The following is a 5,260-nucleotide window of genomic DNA, read 5'->3' as shown; positions in this document are numbered from 1 at the left end:
TCTGTGGTCTCCCCCCCATTCCACGACGTTTCTGGCGTCTTTTATTCCACCCATTGACCTGTGAAATGTGGCATGCTCTACAGATTAGGGCATTTCATATGCAAATAACTAACCTCAGATCGATAGATCCAAATATGTTGGGGATGAGGCTGCTTTTTATTTGTTAAGTGCCATCACCCCTGTAATTTACAGCTCGTACAGTTAAGACTTTCTGGTCATATATCAGAGATTTTATTTGAACTCGAAACTCACATCTCTCCAGAGATACAAGATATGGCTAGAAAATATATATTTAGTATTCGCATAACTTAAATCGGAGTTCAAGAGATTAAAAATGCAAAAACCGTATCTGTATCTATACATAAATTCTCGTTGAAATGTCGAGTTGCCAGTGGGGCTTGTCGCGATATTCATAAATATAAATTAACAGTGAATTCATTAGATCTGCCACATGTGGACATACATTAATAATTCCCGATTATGACTTCATTCATTCAGCATCATTCACCAGCAGCAGCAGCAGCAGCATGGGCTAAAACACTTTGAGCACTCCAAGACAAAACTAACGCAGCAAAAGAACCTTTTAATGATGGCCATAAATAAGCGTAAAAGAATTTTTTGCAAATGTCGCGCGAAATTAATTTATAATTAGGCAACCTCACGCCGTAAAGCACGCACCGAAACGCGTTGCCTCTCTGGGTGGAGGGCGAACAAAAGTGGACAGTGATTGGGGCATAAATTATTGGAGACTCTGGTCCGAAGAGGCTAGGAGTGTGAGTGTGAGATTTGTCAAACATAAATTAGACGGGGTCAGTTATCGTACAGTGGTACGAAGTGATGAAATCCGCGATGAATTCTACGAAATATATGAGACTCTAAAATGGCAATAACAAATCGATATTGACAATGTTTAGGTTTCCAGATTAATTCGCATTACATACCATTGTGGTCATTTTGGACAGATAAACCAAGGTTACTACGACTACTTCACAGATTTCCTCACGCACATTGTCTGAACAAAGAACTTGCTGACCGCGTAGCATGTGGCAAGGCATTTATTTCGGGGCTCTTGGAATAGGGCGAAGGGCAGAGAGATGAACTGCGGTTTCATCTGCAATCTTCAACCCACAAAGTAATAAGCAGAGCCCGACGTTGTCGTCTTTTGCCATTGAAATGCTGTTACAAGTAACAGAAAAGCGAACAATGAACGTGCCAGCCAGCCAGTACGGAACAATAATGCCCAATCCCCTCCATCGTACCGCCTTCATTCCGCCATCTCCACATAGTGGATGTTATTAATATGGCTGCCAATTTGTCGCTGTCGTCCCTTGTCCCTTGTCCAATGCCCCAAGTCCATGTCCCATGTCTCATGTCCATGTCCAAAGTGAAGCAATGAAATAAAATGTCTTTGGCTCCATCTCCCCTCTAAACTGGGGAGGGAAAAAGCAAGCTAAAATTGTCGCACTTGGTACGGCTATTTGCCATTTCATTCAATTAAGTTGCAAGACAAATAATACAAATCAAATATATATATACAAACATATATGTATATATATATATGGACATATAAACGAGTCTTGTAGGAGCCATTTTCAATTTGCAACGGCAGCAAATCTCGGCGACCTGAAAGGAAATGCACCATCAGCATTTGCATTGAAAGTCTTGAAAGTTGAATCTTTTGCCCGATGAGGCGATGAAAGGTTCCTGGCGTAAATTACCAAAAAATGGCCATTGGCAATTGACACCACCAATAAAATGCTCATCCTCAGCATCCGCACATTCACTCAAGTTCGACAGGCGACTTTTCGCTGAGCCCAGCACTTGTTTTGTTGGCCATTGAAATCCATTTCGAGGGGAGAGAATACCCTCTTCATCTGCTGGTACTTGTAGGTGTACAGTGCATACATATATTATCCCGACTTTTGTGTATTGCTACAGTTTTATTGTCCACGGTCACCGATTTCGGGCATCTAATTGAAAAAGCGAAATGACGCTAATTTTCTGCTTGACTAAAGCCATTTATTTAAGCTGATTCAAGAGAGAAGCCACACCCTCTTATCTAATGTGGGCCTCAGTTTGATTTGTTGTTTCGATTGAATTTCAGATTAAATTGTATATAGGCTTGCCTCTTGCCTTAAATTGGAACCAAAAATCAAGTAGCTCTCTTTTCGTAGATTGTTTTTAGATAGATTCTAAATTGCTTTAAGGGTTGTTATTACATCGAAATGATTTAGTCCTGGGTTAGAGTTCATAATGATTAATCTATTAAAATGTATATTTCCATTTGCTTTTACTTACTTGTTTCTCATTTGCTGCTTTTAATTTCCATCCTCAGTTTTAGTCATCTTCCGGTTTAATATTTTGCTTTTCACTCAATCCTCTTCTGGCTGCTCCCTTCAACAACTTCAATCTTCATTTTTGCGCACTTTCCAAGCAATTTCACCAAGTCAAAACAATAATGGATAGAAAACGGTTGGAGTGAGTGTGGGGAATAATAATAAACACAAAAAAGAAGCGAGAGGGATAAAAAATTGCAGCAAAATCAATCAAAAATCTCAGACCATTTGCCTTTGAGTCGAAGTAATTTAAAAGCAATCTACGACAAAACAACAAACAAACAAACAACAGGCAAAGATACAGCAAGAGCCAACTTGGTGTGCTCCAATGTTGGATGTGGGGTTCGGTCGGTTCGGTGGGGGGAGCAGCAAGCACTTTGCCTTTAGGTAGCTAACCGAAACCTTCCACCCCGCGCCGTCATCAAGTGGGGCACCTCCATCATCCATAAGTAAGCCAAGCACTTTGCCTGAGTAAATGTGCAAATAAGTACAACGCAATGACTTTCAAACTGTATGCCACGCTGCAGCGTGGCAGAGCCCATCCAAGTGCAACGAACGTTTTAAGCGTGGAAAACCCTGGGACAGGCCTGGCTCGGCTTGGCAAGGGCAGGGCAAATGCATAAGCATAGCTAGACATATTCATTCCGCTGAGCTCTCGGTGTGCTCTCTGGCATTCGCATTCTATTTTTTGCACATGAGTTATTTTACTTAAGTTCTTGGCTGGATGCAGCATTCTAACGTTGCACTTACTCAAGGCACATGTACCTTATGGGCTGTCAGCAACAGCAACATCCCCATCCCCATCCCCCTCTCCAACCCCCTCTGAAATGTAACCAAACGTGGCTCGAATGTCAGCAGCAGCAGCAGCAGCCTCAGCTGAAGCTGGCGGGGAATGGTTGGACAAGAACCGTTGTTATGCCAGTGCTCAAGTAATCAGTGCTACTGTCGCTTATTGTTTGTCTGTCGTCGTCGTCGTCGTCGTTGTCGGAGACAGAGCAAGAGGAGTCGGAGATGGGAAGCACACTGGTTCCAGTCGTTATAGGCGAAAATAAAAGCGTTTACTCTGTCTCGAGATCGAAAAGTATTTGAAATTGTATCTTACAACTCTACCAACTTCATATCAACATCTTGAATTTTCTACATTTCTTTGGACCTTTAAAGAAATAATTTTTTCCATTACATTAAATAACTAACCTGGACACTGTATCTCATTGCGTTACACAGTTGTCTGGGGTCTTTGGCAATGAGTCTTCCTCTTTTGCCTTGGACGTTGTCGTGGCTCTCCTACCCCACGCTCGATGTCACCTTGCTCCGTTTGGATATTTTTTATTTACTTGATTCCATGTGCATATTTATGTATGTACATATATACTCTTCTGCGCTGTTGCGATTTATGGCGGCTGGAAGTGGAAGCTCTGGGAGCACTTGCCTGGTAAATTAAGTGCTTATTTGGAGTTTAAGTTGCCTGCAATTAAACATTTTCTTGAAGAGCCTTACATTTGGCCAGTCAGTCGGAGTTCGGAGTGGCATTCAAAGCTCCAATATACTCATACTTACTCAGATGTACTCAGGTAAGTACCTGATGACAAAAAGTTGACAGGGCTCATGGGAGATGTTGTCGAGTTTCAAGTGTACGTCTTGCAAAAAAAAGCGGAAACAAAAACGTTGACAACATTGCATTGTTCAAGAGCAGGACAATTAGAAATTATGTGAGGGGTGGCAAGGGGAGGGTGAGTATAATTAACAAAAAGTTTTCAGACTTGTTAATGGTAAAAGTCAATTTGTCAATGAGAGAAAATGGAAAACTTCAAAATTAATTGGATAAATGTCTCTCTTCAGATATATTGGTCTTTTTACCATTAGTCTTGACCAAAAGTAATGTTCGGTGGTCTCTCACTCGCATTCCCGTCCCCGTCCCCGTTCACGTCCTCCGTCTCCACCACAATGCCATCCTTACCAATCTCATTCAAGTTAAGTCATAAAAAAATTTAATTACACTCATACATGGCAATGTTTTTTGTGCTCCCAACACACGGGATTCTACACTTAAATCAATGCTAATCCTGTCGAGCATCTGGTATCTGCTTTTCGCATAAATCAAAGTTGGCATAAAATTTCACACCTTGCCTGGTTTTATGATTTCACGCTTAATTTACTGCCCCTGACTTGATCTGAACCTACATGTATACCTTTAAAGCGTTAACGAAAAAAACAGAACGGACTTTGCTCACTCCGAAATGACATAGAAATAAAAATTCAATAAAAATTAAGAAATGCGTAAGAGAAGAGAGTCCCAGCTGCCCCTGGCTGCTGGAGGAATCCTTTTCTTTACGAGTGAGAACCAGACAAGACGACGCCAACCCCAAGCGTACCTCCATCCTGGGGTCAACCGTCGTCCTCCTCTACCAGAATAAATCGTAAAAGTCTACCTAAGAAAAAAAACATAAAATGAAATAAAACAAAAAATCGCAGCCAAGATTTACGACCTAACAATAAATTCACAGCCCCGGGTTAAAGTTGTTAAAGTTAAAGTTGGCATGGGAGTTCAGTAGTTTCGCTTATTGATTCTCTGGGCAGGCAAATCGTTAAGTGCCATAAATTACGCCCACCCATCAAAAGTACTTCCACGCCCACTCCAGCGACACACACACACACACACACACAAATGTGTGTATCCGTTCCATGAAATTTTCACAAATTTTTTGTCCCGTTTCGTTTGCGTGTGAAAATGAATTGCATTTTCTTCTGCCGTTGTGCAATTCGTTTGAAGTGCAAAAAATCGATAGACAATAGTTGGAACCAAACCCAACCCAACAATGGGGAAATGCTACGTTTCTTCCAACTACCTTCGACCAATCTCAAGTGCAGTTGCCGACATTTCGCATTTTCTTCTTTTTATTTCTGTGTAGGTAACTTACTAACTG

The sequence above is a fragment of the Drosophila willistoni genome (assembly GCF_018902025.1).
Source record: "Drosophila willistoni isolate 14030-0811.24 chromosome 2R unlocalized genomic scaffold, UCI_dwil_1.1 Seg167, whole genome shotgun sequence".
NCBI lineage: Eukaryota > Metazoa > Arthropoda > Insecta > Diptera > Drosophilidae > Drosophila > Drosophila willistoni.
This window is presented reverse-complemented; position numbering follows the sequence as displayed.